Source organism: Hydra vulgaris, chromosome 08, assembly GCF_038396675.1.
Source record: "Hydra vulgaris chromosome 08, alternate assembly HydraT2T_AEP".
In the NCBI taxonomy this organism is placed as follows: domain Eukaryota; kingdom Metazoa; phylum Cnidaria; class Hydrozoa; order Anthoathecata; family Hydridae; genus Hydra; species Hydra vulgaris.
The window spans coordinates 56415527-56432312 of NC_088927.1; the positions used below are offsets into that span (position 1 = coordinate 56415527).

At 26.4% G+C, this 16786-nt stretch overlaps 1 protein-coding gene and 2 long non-coding RNA genes across 4 annotated transcripts in view; 1 reads left to right on the forward strand and 2 right to left on the reverse strand.

Moving 5' to 3' along the window:
- LOC136083999 (TNF receptor-associated factor 3-like) overlaps window positions 1-5787 on the reverse strand; it is a 92069-nt gene extending 86282 nt beyond the window's left edge. Inside the window, exon 1 of one of the 2 annotated variants that reach the window (XM_065803987.1) lies at window positions 5638-5787. The gene's annotated coding sequence lies outside the window, so the exon portion shown is untranslated. The remainder of the gene's footprint in view (window positions 1-5637) is intronic. The other variant, XM_065803988.1, reaches the window with a different exon arrangement.
- A 4520-nt stretch (window positions 5788-10307) lies between these two features.
- Window positions 10308-11896, forward strand: LOC136084385 (uncharacterized). The gene is made up of 4 exons (XR_010640531.1): window positions 10308-10408; window positions 11066-11210; window positions 11511-11564; window positions 11650-11896. It is a non-coding gene; the product is annotated as an uncharacterized LOC136084385 (long non-coding RNA).
- A 2197-nt stretch (window positions 11897-14093) lies between these two features.
- LOC136084000 (uncharacterized) lies at window positions 14094-16400 on the reverse strand. Its single transcript, XR_010640276.1, has 3 exons — window positions 16057-16400; window positions 15616-15890; window positions 14094-14703 (listed from the first exon to the last, which is right to left on the reverse strand). It is a non-coding gene; the product is annotated as an uncharacterized LOC136084000 (long non-coding RNA).
- Between the last annotated feature and the right edge of the window lie 386 nt (window positions 16401-16786).

Consider the following 16786-nt stretch of genomic DNA (forward strand, 5'->3'; position numbering starts at 1 on the left):
GGATAAAAAAGTATTAATTTAGTTTTAGCAGTGTTAAGAGATAATCTATTTATGTTGAACCGATTGGAAATAATTTTTAATTTAGTAATCATATTATTGAAAAGAATATTATTATTTTCGTGATATAGAAATAAATTTGTGTCGTCTGCAAAAACTATTATGGTTAGGCTTGAGGTTTTATGGAGATTGTTTAAATTTTTTATAAAGAGAAGAGGTGCAACGAAGATTTTTTATAATGAACATATTGCTTACAATTTGTTATCTATTCAATCAACCAAGGGTGTTTTTTTTTACTCCATATGATGATAATTTTTCTATTAGAACTTAATGGTTGACGTTATTGAAAGCTTTAGATTAGCCAAAAAATACTCCTAATATGAAATGAGATTTTTTAAAAGATTCTGAAATGTAGCGCGTAAGTTGGAAAAGTGTGTAACAGAGTATTCTGTTGAACTAATTTGTTTTAAAAACTAAAAGTTTTAAAACTAAATTGGTTTTTGTATACGATTTTACTATTAGTTACATAGGCGTAAATTCGATTGAACCTTTTTTTTTCCTGAAACTTTTGAAAAGTCTGAGAGAACCAATATAGGACGATAACTATTTATGTTAGTAAGATTTCCTGTCTTGTACATAGGAACTACTTTAACAATTTTTAGACAATCTGGAAACATTCCTTGACTAATGCTCCAAAAGATTTTGAAAAAAATGTGCTTTATAACATAACAAAAGACTTAATGGTAAATCGTATTTTTGACATTTAAACTAAGTTTTCAGAAAGAAAAACTCTTAACATACCACCATACAATGATAGTTAAATGTAAATAATTAGAAACAATAAAAACCACAAGTGCCTGAATTTAAATACAACGTGCTTTTAGAATTAATAACTAAAAAATCTTGCCAAACACACATTTTTATGTCAATGGGTTTTGACTTTTAAAAAAAATTGAAACTCAAATAAAATTTCAATAAAGTGCCCTTGTGGCTCTAAAAATTAGAGTTATTAAACTTTTCGCAAGCTTACTAGGATCAAAACGCGGACAAACGTTTCAAAATGCAAAGAAACTTAATACCATTTCAGAAATTATTATTAGGATCTATTCTCATTAGAATTTTGCTACCTTGAACGTTTGCCAGCTGGTGCAATTAAAAACAAATTATCGAAAGAACTAAATATTCAAAAAGTTTACATCTCGATATTTTTCTTGTTGAAAAAATGAAAATAAAATTAACACAGATGCAAAAAATATTTATAGTTATTATAACAAAGAAATTTGTAAATTTTCCATTAGTTCTGATTTCAATATAGAATGCAGCATTGTTCATTTTAATACTGGAAAAAGCCATGATTTTAATGTTGTTTTCTGTTTCATTTAGTCATTCATTGTATATAATTTCTTTGCTTTAATGAATCTCAATTAATTAGTTTTTTGACTTTCTTGGACCGGCAAACTGTCAAATTTCATATTTCAGGTCAAGGAGTGCGAGGTTAAAACAAAGTCTTTTAAGTTATCTGTAAAAAAAAATAATCATGTATCAAATTTTATATCAGTATGCATTAGCAATATGGCTATTTTTCAAACGTGTGGAATTATGGAGTATAATAGTTTTTTTTTCTTGTTTATAAAAGAATTTAATAATCAAAAGTTGCTATTATGCACTAATTTATTTTGAACGATTCAAATTAACGCGTTAAGATTTATATAAAAATAAACAATTGAATTAAAAGTTTGGATTATTTGATTGAGTAATTCTTTATTTATTGGCTATAGCATCTTAACTAGTCTTTGTTGCTTTATATTTGATAAATTTTTACCAATTATGAAATTATGCTTGTGTGCTTTAATATATTTATAAAATTGAAGTTTTGTGTTTTTCAAGCTTACCTCTTTCTTTATTTTATTATATTTTTTGCAGGATGCAATTTTTTCATTTTTTTTCTATGAGTATATAAAGATTTCTTCGTGTAAATCTAATGCAAGTACAAATATAAAAACAAGTAAGTTTAAAAAGATTAAAAACCATTTTAAACAACTTTTTTAGAGTTGAAGTTTAGGCTTTCTTAAGAATTATTGATTAATATTTTTTCATTTTTGATTTTGTAAATATGTAATAATTTTGTTTGGTCGCAACTTTTAAATATATTTTTATATAAAAAAATCACTTTAACAGCCAATTTTTAGATAGCTTGCTATAATTTTTCTGATCTTGTCAAAATTTTTTTGTTTAAGAATTTACTATCATGAGCTTCGTACGAAGGAGGGGAAGTTTATCAACTTTTTGAAAACGTATTCACCCTGAGCGTATTAGGATTCTTTAAATTTTTTCGCTTATTTCATTTCACTTATTGTCAAAGAAAGCTATCGACTGATAAAAATAAAAACATAGAGTAATCAGGTTTTAAAATGTCAAAAATTAAATTAAGCGATCAAAATAAAAACTTTAATTGTATTCAGCTCTTAAGTGAGTTTGTATTAAAAACTGAGAAACTTGAATGGCTGTTTTTATACATTTTTCATTTTGATCCCAGAATTCTTATTCAATAATAGTGGGATGAAAGCAAAATGGTACCCAATAGAATATAATGCCGAATTATCTAAACGTAACTTTACATTCAAATCTATTGTTTTGACTTGTATTCGTTGTTCTGTATAAACAATTGCATTTTTTTAGTTTCTCTTAGTTCTATAATGTCTCAACATTTAAGATATTTAAACTGATACATCCTTATTCATTAATTTTAATGTTGGGATAATAATAATAAATTTCAACTAAAATTTTTTATTCAAAAAAAAGTATTCAATTGATATATGGTATTGATTAAGCATTTTAAATACATGATGGTTTTCACTAAACCACGAGTATTATGAGTTTACAAATGCTACGTTGTGTAACAAATGAGCTTAGGTGTCAGAAAATATGTCAGAAATTATGACTTTGTTACTTATAACCGTTATATATTAAACGGCTTTGCGGGAATATTTCTTCTAAGACAGCGATCTCTACTTTGATCATTGAATGTACAAATGCTCGTGTGTTAAAAACTTTTTTTTGGGTTTATGATATAGATATTCATTAATTTTATAAATTTTCTCAAACAACATCTCTTTTATTTCCTTTTTTTTTGATTTATTTGTTTCCAATCCCGTGCTTCTTTTTCTGAACCATGTTTTATTGCTCCAAATATAGAAATGTCTGCCATTCTTAAAACGCGCATATCATTCGATGGCAAACTTATTAAATAAACTTGCTTTTTTTGCACTGCTGTGGTTATCATAAAATGTTAGCACTAACTTATTTTTAACTCAATTATTTCTTTTCTAAAAGTAATTATGGAAAGACATTTCTTTTTTTTTCCATCCGTTTAGAGTTTGAGTTAAAAGAAAATCGGAAGCAATTGCACTACAAGAATAAGCGACATCATGTATCCAAATAAATTAATTTTTAAATAATATTTGACGTTGAAACATTAATCCAACGGCAGAAAAACAGTAGATAGCAGTTGCAACTCTTGCCAGAAGCGCCCAAAGCATTTTTTGGTCTTTGAGATAGCAAACTTCTAGACATTGAGCAAACTGAAAACATTTATATCTTTATACTTATGTCAAATAAGGATGCTTTGGAAAAAATTGGGGTATTTAGAGCTTGGGAACAAAAAAGCCCCAAAAATTTAGTATCTTGCCGCTCTAAACGTGAGAGCAACAAGTTGATGAAATATTTTTTGTTTTATTTTCAACTAGATTTATATTCATCGATAAATTTTAAATTTCATAGTAAAATGTTATAGCGTTCAAAAAATATGACCATATAAACTTTAACCCCCCCCCCCTCAATTTGAGGGGGTTGCAAGTTTTATATTGTTATATTTTTTGAACTCTAAGAGATAATACTATGAAACTTAAAATTTATTGATGAATATAAGTTTAGTTGAAAATAGTACAAAAAATATTTTATCAACTTGTTGCTCTCACGTTTGAAACTGGAAGATGCTAAATTTTTTGGGCTTTTTTGTTCCCAAGCTCCAATACCCGCAATTTTTTGCAAAGCATCCTTATATGACATAAGTATAAAGATATAAATGTTTAGAGTTTGCTCAATGTTTGGAAGTTAGGTATCTCAAAGACTAAAAAATGCTTTGGGCGCCCCTGACTCTTGCAACACATTTTGAGAGATTTCATGGAATTAAGAACAGTAGTCGTATAAAATTTTTAGTTTGAAAGCCAAAAGGTTTAAATTTGCTTAATTGAAGAGAACTTTCCATATTTGTAAAACGTAAATAAAATTTTTGGTTTGCGGAACCATTTTATTGTCTAACTCTATATTCAACCAGGTGGTATGCGGAAAAACATGCAATTTAAACCAGCCTATTGCACTTCTTTTAAAATTGCACTTAGATTAAATTGCTTCACCAGTAGTTTAACACATTTGTGTTAAAAGGTTTTTATTTTTTATGTTTCTTAGATAGTGCAAAATTTTATACATTAAATGTCTTTATCTTTTCTTCAACACGTATACCCCTTATGATTTTTATTTAAGTTAGAGATATCCAAGGTTTTAGTTTTTTTTGACCCCTCTTGCAATTTAACAAATATCATGCCACTAACTATATAATTTTTGATATACTGTTAAGATTTTAATATAAGATTACTTTAATAAAGTTTACTTAAAATAACTGATGACATTACTTAAAATATCTAACTTCTCTATCTTATCTCGAGGACCGCGGTTATGAAATTCGATCCTTAAAGAGGAAATCAAAAACATGAAGTCATCAAATCTCTTTAAAGCAGCAGTCAAACAGCACCTGTTTGACTTAAGTGACCTCAACATCCTCTCTTATTTTTAAAGATCAAATTAATCATAACTAACTAAAACGAATTTATCCCTTTTGAATGACCACAAACGATGATTATATCACAATACAAATAGTTTTTTAGTTTTTTTTCTATACTCATCTATCAGATCGTTATGTACAAGGCTTTGTTTTTGGTTTATTTCTACTTATGAATTTTAAATGTCCCGTTAATCTCACGTGAAACTTATTGCAAAATTACAAATAAAAGGGGCCTGATTAATAAGACTGCAGTCTTCTACTTGCTCCTGTCATTATTTTAATTTTTTTTTTATCTTATTTATAAGTGTATACATATGAATATATTTGTATTAATAAATTTATTAAAGTTAATTGTATGTAAAATAAACAGTGACAAAATAAATTACAAAAAACAAAAATGAAGTATTAGTGAAAAAACTAAAATAAAATACAGCTGGTTTATGCTTTTGTAGTTTAAAAGTCTAGACAATATATATTTAAGAGAAAAGGTATCACCAAATTAAATATTATGTGCCAGGTAGCTACATATTATATATATGTATAAAAAGTCTGGTAAAAAATAAAATCTTTTATTTCAAAAGATGCTGTCTATTGAATAAATTTTGTCATTCTGTCTATAGCTTGAATTACTAAGACTTATCTTGAAAAGTATTTTAATGAGAAATTTTAAATTACAGCATTATGCCACAAACACCACTTTTTGGATTCAATGGTGTTACAATATAAATGCCAGTTTTAGTATTCTTTCATTTGTTATAAAAAACTTCCAAATAAAAAATCTATTAAAGAAAAACTGTTACCTTTTTTTTCTTAACTGAAATCGAGTTATTGAATCAATACAATATTCTCTGCAATGTTGTAATAATGAAATAATATTAAACTGTATTTTATTCCTTTAATGTTTTAAACGTCAATCCTTTACCCTCGATATAAAAACACTATCTTTAATTAAAATAAGAGCATTCAAACGCATTCAACCATTAAGTATTTATCTTAGCTGTTGTATTGTTATAATGTTGATTGTTATAATATTGATGTACAAAAATGATAAAACATTTTAATATTTTGTGTTCGGGTAATTTTTATTTATTACACACATAAATACTTGACGTTTTATTTATAATTAAAACTGTGAAATAATGTAAAAAGTTCTATTATAAACCTATTAAAGCAGAAAAAAATCTAAAAAACAAGACTTTTAAATAATCAAATTTATACGTTTTGTTTAATACAATCTTTTAGTATTAGTTGCATCATACTCATAAGAAATAGACAGTCTGGGCAAACAGGCCGTTTCCATTATTTTGCCGTTTCAACTTAAAATTGATATTTGGCCCGTTAACCTTGCATAACTTTAAAAAATAAGCAATGAAATTTATATGCTATATAAGTTTTTTATAATATAGAAACGCAGCTTAAAGATTTGTATATAGCGATTACTGATGGAGTTTTTGACAATAACAAGGAAATTGAACGAGAACTAAATGTATTATTATCTAAAGATTGATTGGTATCCAATTTATCCTGCAACTTGTGTTGTAAAATTTTCAAAACGAAATATAGCTAAAAAGACATAAAACTTTAAAACACAAACTCATCAACCCATTTAGCAAAGATAAAAACTCCATGACATTTTGTCATCTTGATCTTAAAAAATTACTGTTAAATAGACTACTTATAAATTGTCAAATGATTTATGGGGCTTCGCGAAAAGACTGAATTTGTCTTCTTCTAGCCCTAGCAGTGTATATACATTTTATTCAAGTTTAATTTTATAATTATTTTCTTTATGGCAAAATACAAAATAATAATAATTTATGTTTGCCTGAAGAATTTCTTTGAAAAAAAAGAAAGAGTCAAAACTTCAAAGCAACGCGTTAGTTTCAGTTTTGAAAAAAACTGCAGATTATTATTTCAAAGTACAACGGTGATGCAGAAAAATTTTATACTCAGTTTTATGGGCTTCTTCCTAAAAACTTATTGCCATTTAAGCTTGATGATGTTATATTGACCAACACTTTGACTAATGAAATTGCCAACCACATTTTTCAAGATTTTTCACAAAGTAAACATAATGCTTCATCTAATAGTGAAATTTTGTCAGCCAATAATTTTTATGAAAAAGAATTAAGTTTAATTTAATATTTGGCTGGTTATGTTGTGCAAAAACTTTACTCAAAGTTCAAATTTTCTAAATCTGATAAGCTATGTAAAAAACAATGCATGAAAATATTACATATTATGTATTTTGATACTAATAACAGTGGTGATTTTTTTAAAAACTAACATTTAAAATCAAAATATCTTTTTTTAATGTGAAGCAATTTTTCGTAAACAAAGCAAACTTTTTGTAACATCTATCAACAGCAAAGCTCTGGTTAATGAAATGCTTAACAACTCAGTTAATATAAGTAACTTAAAAAATATGGTACAGTACTGAATTGCAGGTTGATAAAGAAATATCTTTGTCTCTTCTTGAAAGTATACTTATTTTATTCACAAGGGTAAGACGCTTTTTCAATGCTTGAGATATGCGTGAAAAACATAAGACCAACAAGTTGCACACTCGAAAATCTTCTATAAAAACAGATATATTAAAAGAAATGTGCAGCAACGTAGTTGCTCCTTAACTCTGGTCTTTAGAGTTTTAGACATCTGCTCGGAAAAATACAAAACAAATAATTTAATAAAAGTATTATGGCTAAAACAATTTAATTCCTTCTATATAAATATATATTGCAAGTTGTACGTTGAATGAAAAAGAAATTTTAAGCTTTCAAATAGTTGCGTGTTTTATATATAGCTATGTACAAGTGTGGCAGGTTGACATTCAGAGCCGGTGCAAGGGCTATGCGAATTATGCAGTCGCAAAGGGCGCCGGCTTTTCTGGGGCGCCGCGCTGGCGTAGCTAACGTTTTTTTTTTCGGGTTTTTTTTTTCATATTAAATTTGGATTTAAAAAAGTAAATGTTAAAAATATTATTTGGCGTCTTTAATCTGTATAAGTAGTGAGTTGTTTACATATTAGGGGCGCCAAAGTTGACATGCTAGACTATTGGTTTTGTAAATATTTGCTCAGCACTTCAATGAAAAAAATAATTAAATCAAAAAGTAGTAGTTAGGTGATTGTTTGAAAGAATAAGTTTGTTAGTTTATTGTTTATTTAAATCGTGTTTTTGTGTGTTAAATGTTTATTGTAACTGTATATTTACATATTAGGGGCGCCAAAGTTTATATTTTAAACTATTGATTTTGTAAGTATTTGTTTAGCACTTAAATGAAAAAACAATTACAGCTAAAATTAATCGTTTAAAAGTATCACATTTTATGATTTAGATCAAATAAATAGCAGCACCAAAAAATCTTGTTGCCAAAACAGTTGGCGACTCACCATGTAAGACTTGTGTTTAAAATTATGTGATTTAAGATAATTATTTAATAATCATATTATTATTTAAGTTTTTATTTGTTTCTTTTTCGCTAAATTTGGTTTTGCTAGCTATTATTGAAAATATTGACTTATTCATTAGATAAATTTTGATGCATGCTCTTACCCGGTTTCCTTCTTCACGTTTCAATCATGTATATTTTAGGTGACTTCGTCTAGGTTACTATTTTACGTGAAAGTTACGTGAAAGTTACGTGCCAAAATATCGCGTCTAACGGAACTTTTTTTATTCTTAATAAAAACCCGTGATAAGAAATATAAAATTATATTTTTTATTATATTATATATTTTTTATAGCATAGTTTTTGTATTCATTATATTAGTTATAACTATTTTAATTTTTTGATGATATAATTAATTTTTATTGTAGTTTAATCATAATTAAAAAAAAAATAAAATTGGTCTATATAATATCTTTAAACGCAATGCATTTAAAACAAAACTAAATAGTCCAATATATTTTAAGTTGTAATATCTAATAGCCAAATTACATCAAATTAAGTTAAATAAATTAGTACCAAGCGTCCCTATTTGCCACACAAATAAGATTAAACTCAAATACAAGGTATGCTTTTTTTCTACTTTCTGATATAATATTTTAGACTCGCGAATTTGTCCATTTTGGACAAATTCGAAGTCTGAAATACTTAATTTAGTACAAAATAAGTTATGTTATAACGAATTTAATATCAAATTTAGTAAGCTACATGGACAAATTATAAGTTTTAGCAGAACTTATTCTTGATTCTTGAGCAATAATAATGTCTGTTGAACTTCTGCATACATTATTACTCAAGAGTTGATTAGATAAAAACTAAAAATAGATTTTCTTCTATTATTTGGTTTTTATCAGCAAGGTTAAAAAATTTATCCATGATAATATCAATAAACAAATGTGTTATGTTATTTATTATTGATATATGTATATATTGTTATTTTATACTTTATCTTTTTTTAATATATGACATCTTGATCTTGTGCTTTACTTGTTAAAAAAGGTTAATACTTATTTATTTCATTTTTTTATATTATTTAAATAATATATGATTAATACATATATTTGAATTGTATTTATGAAATTATTAATGTATATATAATATGACTTTCAAAGCAAGTTTCTCTCAAATATAGCATTGTTTTTTTAAAAAATTGTTTCATGATTTAGATCAAAGAACACCAGAAAACCTTGTTGCCAAAACAGTTGGCGACTCACCATGTAAGACTTGTGTTAAAAGTATGTGATTTAAGATAATTATTTAATAATCATTTTATTATCTAAGTTTTTATTTGTTTATTTTTAGCTAAATTTGGTGTCGCTAGCTATTATTGGAGAAAATATTGACTTATTCATTAGATAAAGTTTGATGCATGCTCTTACCCGGTTTCCTTCTTCACGTTTCAATCATGTATATTTTAGGTGACCTCGTCCAGGTTACAATTATACTTGATTGAAGCATGAAAGTTACGTTGCCAATATACTGTGTATTTTGAATCTTTTTTTATTCTCTATAAAAACCTATGATTAGAAACTTGGAAAGATATTCTTTATTTTGTTTACTATTTTTTTTAAATTGAGTTTCAGGGATTATTTTCTTTTGGATATTCCCGAAATACCGGATATTTTTCTGAAATTTATCTTTCTCCAAATATCCGAAAAGTTTTTCATACATGCAAGTTAAAGTATATACTATTGTCATCAACTTGGCTGAATGCAAAATTATGGGAAAAATTATTGGGAAAATATTCTAAATTTTTTCGGGATAGTTTCCGCAAACAATTTTCAAAATTTTTAAAATATAATGATTATATGAAATATGTAGTTTATATATTCATTATTGTAATTACTTTTTATTATACTTTTACAATAATATAATTATTTTGCAGTTTTATAATAATAAAAAGAGTATCAGGGTATAAGATATCTTATAACATCGCAATGCATTTTTAACAAAAATAAAATGTCACATATATAATATTTTATCTAAACATATTATATTATTTTATATCTAAGTTTTATCAATTCAGGTTTAATAAATATATATCAAAGCTTAGTTAAAAATCGTGTAACGTTATGGCAGATAATTCTCATATTGCAACATGCAAAAAATCAAACCTTAATACAAGGTATACTTTTTTTTTCTACCCTATTATATATTATATAATATTTTAGACTGCCAAATTTGTCGATGTAATTAATTTAATAATAAATAAGTTATTATACCTTATTTAATATTAAATTTATTAAACTACATGACAAATGATAAGTTTTGTATAAAATATTATTGACTAGGAAGATCCAATGGTATTGTTATGTTATTGCCTTGGAATATCATTCTGTAGTAAGACACAATAACCTTTTAACTTTTAAAGTTAGAGAAAATTCACTTTTCCCTCTCTTCGTCTTTTTTTGTGATCGCACCCTGTAGTAAGAATTTAGTTTAGTTCATGTCTTGTTGGAGAATGCATCTTGATTCTGAGTTGAATTTTCAGCACTCGGTATTTATTGGTGACCTAATTTGACAATACTTTATTATACATACTTTTAGTTTTATACTTAATATATTATATATAATTAAGGGTAGATGAGGCTCCTTAGCCGTGGTGAATGTTTCCACAGCAAAGAAGCCTCAAGATGAAAATCTCACCATGGGTAGGAAAATCATAATATAAAATCCCCCCTATAATGTTGTGTGGTTATGCGGTAAATATTACATTTTTAAAAATTGTTATAATTTTTCTGTGTGCATTCTAAAATTACATTTAACGTTCAAAACTTTGCAGATTACTCATTTAAAGCAACTTCGTGGGCAGTCACCTTTGCATCTAGTGAGTGAATGCATGAACAAGTTAATGCAGAAACAAGTGCAAATATAAGAAGATGGAAAACAAAGAAAACAAATTATTTAATCAGATGTTATCACATAAGGTGAGTACAGGTCTTTTTCTAATCACACGCATCAGTTATTAACTTTATATATAGATATATATTTATTTATATACAGATATTAGATATAGATATATATAGATAAAAAAATTTTTTAGACTTGTGTTTATTATTTTGTACTTCTTTCTTTCATTTATCTGTCGACTTTTTTGTTATATCTTTTTTATTAAATCCTTATTTTTTTTTTAGCAACAGGAGTATAAAATTAGAAGGCAAATGACTTTTTTTGATTTTTCTACATTGTATGTAGTATTGTTTTCTTAAAATTATTTAATGATTTAGATAAAAGAAAACAACTAGAAAATCTTGTTGCCAAAATGGTTGGCAACTTACCAAGTAAAATTTGTTTTAAAAGTTTGTGATTTAAGATAATTATTAAATAATCATATTATTATTTAAAATTTTATTAGTTTATTTTCAGCTAAATCTGATTCATTAGATAAAGTTTGATGTGTACTCTTATAGGAGAAAATATCGACTGATTCGTTAGATTATGTTTAAAGCGTGCTTTTATGGGAGAATATATCGACTGATTCGTTAGATTAAGTTTGAAGTGCGCTCTTTGTGGATCGAAGCGTGCTCTTTGTAAGTTGCAGATCTATGACTTTGTACTTATTACTTATTGAATATAAGGAGGATATTTTTACAAAAGTGCAGCTTTTATTACAAATTCAAAATGTTTATGTCAAGAACTAATATACTGACTAATAAAACCATGTAATTTAATACGTATTAAACATTTCCTCGACGATGAGATTATTTTCTTTACACGAATCCAATCACTTCGTTTTATAAAGCATAGTTATTGCTTTAATATTACGTGGCAAAATTAACGTAAAAAGCACGTCTTTTAGACAGTTCATGGGGATCAAAAAGTCAACTAAATATCACGCGCCAAAAGTCACGTGAAAAACACGTCAATAAATCACGTGAATTGGTCATTTCATGGGGACCAAAAAGTCACCTAAATGTCACGTGCCAAAATGACGTGAAATTCACGTTTTTGTCTAGTCGCTGTGCCTACAGGGTACTCTTTAAAATTAATTCAAGTGTTTTTTTGTCACAAACACGTTTACAAAAAATAGGTTGCGTCACTGAATTAAAAGCTAAAAATATTTAATTATTACAATGAAGTAAGGCTTTAAGGCAAGGTTTTTTTAACAACTCTATAATTTTATGTAAACTTTCCATCACTATTCAAAAAAAAATTGGTTAAAAAGCATTATATTAATTTATAGTTATAGTTAAAGAGCTGTTGAGTTACTGAACCCATAAACGGGATAATTAGCGTTTTATAAAAGAGCGTGGTAATGAAGTCAAAATATTTTTCAAGTGTTCAGATTTCGTTCTGGGTTTTGGTCGAATAAGTTTTGCATTTTAGTATTATTAAGGGCTATTAGTTATCATTTGTAAACTATTGGATTTATGTCGACATTTTCTTATGAAGTTGTAAATTTTTAAGAAATGGAATCAAAATTAGAAGTAAGAAAAATACCTTATGCAGAATACCAAGCTAATTATGTTTCTTGGAATGCTGATAAAAAGAAAGAAATGTTCAGAGATATCGAGAAAAGTTGAAATCTAATCCTAATAATAAAGTAGCTTACACTGCTAAAGCAAAATTGGAAGTAAAAAGTTGCGCTCTAAAAAAAAAACTTTTAAATCAATCTTAAAGACTTAGCTTATCTTTTAAAAACGTATTTGAAAAATTGAAACATTGAAAAAAGCACTACCAAATTCAAATAAAAAATAAGCTGAAGTTTTTTCTATTTTTACAAATAGCTCCGCTTGTAAAGAAAATTCGGGTCTTACTTCAGCATGTCTAAAGGTGCATGCTTTTTCTGAAAGTGATGTTTTAGCAGTTGTAAACTTTTATAATGAAGATGAAATTTCAAAATATCACCTAACAAAAAAGATACCACTATAATTCAATTATCTGAATGAAATTTAAAATATATTCCGATACGTCATTTATATTATATACTAAAAGAAGCTTTCGAGTTATTCAAGGAAAAGCATCAGCACATAAAAATTGGATTCAACAAATTTTACGACCTTCGTCCACGCAATGTAAACTTTGTTACAAAATTTCCGCATAATGCTTGTGTTTGTAGTTTGCATTAAAATATACGGCTTGCCTTAGATGCATTAAGAAAATCAATTCCAGCGTCTTCAATCAAAATTAAATTTAAAATGACAAAAAACTTTTTTTGTGAACCGTACACATACGATTACCGTTATGACAAATGCGTTGCATGCAAAAGAATGAAACAGTTCAATAAACTCTTGCAAACTAATAACACATTTGGTTTCGATGTATCCTTGGGCCAATGGAGAAATCCTGAAACTAAAACATATGCGAACTTCAAAAAAATTTCAATGAAGTCTACTGTAACAGAACTTATCCAACACATATAAGCTATGCTTGATAAGTTCGCTAAACACGTATTTGTAAAGAAAAATCAATCAACAAATTTTTAGAAACTGAAGGTAGTACCCAGCCGGCACAAAGACGTCTTTGGTAACTTAAGTAAGCGTCTGAAGTACGTCTTAAGACGTCTATTTGTTAACACCTTTGAGACGTCTTGTATAGACGTTTGTAAGACGTATTGCGACAGACGTCTGTTAACAGTCTAGTATTAGATGTCTCATAGACGCCTAATTGAAAACTCGCTTGAGCGTCTAAAGAACGTCTTTAGACGTCTATTTGTTAACACCTTTAAGACGTCTTACCGAGACATCTATTAGACGTTCTCTCAGCATTTATAGTTATACATACCGAATCGACTAATAAAACAGACTTAAATTATATTTAAAATCATATTTTATATTTTTTTACGTTTAAGATAATTAATAAATAAAATGTAAAAGGAACTATATATCTACAATAAAAAATACAATATCAATATTATTTTTTTATACGACTGTCATCTTTTTTGCTCGTGCAGGGGCATTTCTAAGTAGGCTCTGAACAACTTGATAAAATTCTTTTTTTGTCATCTTTAGGTACTTGAGCGTCACTACTTTGTATATTGTTTTGTAGGTCTCGGTTCCGCCAAAGGTTAACTCATTTTGGCTTGTTCATTTCACCCATTTTACTGACAAAATCGGTAAAAAATCGTTTGATTATGTTCTTGATCATATCTTTGTAATCAAGCCCTCCTGTAGGCTTTTATTGTACAATCTAAGAAGTAAAAGTCACATTAAACTAGATGTAGCTAAGTGTCCGAACACACACACATGTGTGTACCGACATTAAATAATATCGATATATCAATCTTACTTTTTCATCTAGGAATGAATCCAATTTCATATTTTCTTCAAACAGGAAAAACTCGTCTTTTGATTTTATAAATGTCTAATAAAGATATTGGAGATTGTTAAGAAATTAAAGTGGTTGGTAAAGATAAATAATTGGATATATTGCTCATCCATTTAACTTTTTTTTGAAATGCCAGAACTTGTTGTTGAAAACCTAAAAAAAAAAAAACAATTTAATATATTTTTCTGTTTATCATTAAAAACTATAATATATAGTTCAAAAATTTTGACACAATTTATACAATATTCTCAAATTATTTAATATTAAAATTTGGATTTAAAAAAATCTAAACATCTAATACTAAATAAATTGAGGTCTCTACTTTTTAACTTTATCAACTATACAATATATAAATTATAACCGACAATAAATAAATTATAACCGACAATAAATAAATTTAAACTCACAATAACTAAATTTAAACTCACAATAAATAAATTTATAGTAAAGTAAAATAAATCACCTTTCTAACTTAATTGATAATTAAAAATTTAAATAACTTAATAACGCAAAGCATTTGATATACAATATGTTAAACTTGAATTTGAAATTTGAATTAATTCATTTGAAGTAAACAATTTTGCTAAAATGGAAAAATTTTAACAGTTTTAAAATCATTGCAGAAAATTATGAACATAAGTTCAGTTTTCAGAATTGATATTGTGCAATACCAGAGTGTAGTAATTGTTGGCTTCACCACTTTTTTACCTTTGCTGCGTTAATACTGCTGCGTTATTTATTCATTTATACATGGTGGCCACCTACATTAAAAATTAAATTCTTTGATTTTTTCCAGAATCACAATAGAATTTTTATTTGCTGACAAACAAAATAAAAATAATCGATAAAAACAAATTGTGAAAAAAAATTTAATAAGTTGAAAGTTTTCTTTGGTTTGTTCTGAAAATAATTTAAACTCCATAAATTTTCACTGACCTAAAACAAGTTACCCAACCTTTCCCTGATTTTTAACATTTTGACAACCCTGTGATACCACTACTATATAACAAATAACGCCACATGGGAATTTTACAAAACTTTTATTTAAAGTAATGAAATAATTACCATTTATGATAGAACTTTTTTGTTTTAAAACCTTTTTGATAACTGGTAGTTCCAATTGAATGGTGTTGAATCGTCACAATCATTGCAATCACTTACTAAATGTGTTTTTCGCTTTCAGTGTGAAGTATTATTATTTCCAAAGGGCTTTGAATTTGTATCATCATGAAACACCAGTAAATCAATTCCAAGTTCTTAACACTTAATCTCATCGCCATTCTTTTCTTTCTCTTTTATTCCTTTATCCTGAGATGTATACTCACACTCAGTTTTATCAGCTACAAAATATTTTGAAACTATTAAACTAATACAAATATATAGATACATATGTTATGTTTGAATTAATAAGTAAATATTAAAATAGTAAATTTAAGTAATTGACCATGTGTTAACTTTATTTTTAAAATTGAAAAAGGTAGCCAATTATCAAAAGATTATTTTTACTCGTTGCTTTTTTCCATGAAAATTCTTTTGGTGACCAACGCAATACATCTGTTTCAATCAAACTATGAGGAATAGCATCTTCAATTACTCGAGAGTGTTCTTTCCACACATAGACCACATCGAATTATTCAAAAATTTGATAAATAAGAAAACCCGTAAGAAGTAGCAAATTTAAATTTTAATAAAAATATAAGAACTAATAAAAAATAAATTGAATTAAAAAAGTATTATAGTAAAAAAAAATAACTTATCAATTATATGTAAATACCTAACAATCATAAACAATTATATTAAGGGATGTATATTCAAGGGTTCCCCAGAATTTATATCCCTGAATATAATTTAATTTTCCTAGCTTGAAATAAACACTTTAAAACTGATATTTGATTTTATTATAATTGGAATCAGTTATAATAGAATCCAAAATGTTAATAATAATAATAACAATGATATTAATAATAACAATGATAACAAGAGGATGAATATCAATAAAAACAACAATTAAATTATTGATAATTTTATTACTATTTGTAAAATTGATTATTACAAAAAGCAAACAAAATATTAAAAATAATAAATCTCAAAAAAAAAGATTTATAATATTTTATATAATATATATATAACAATAAATAAAAACAGAAAAGACAAATAAAACTTATAAGTAAAAGTTTTCTCAACATATGAGTTATTTTAAAATCCTCATTTTATACAGTCAAAATTAAGGAATTAA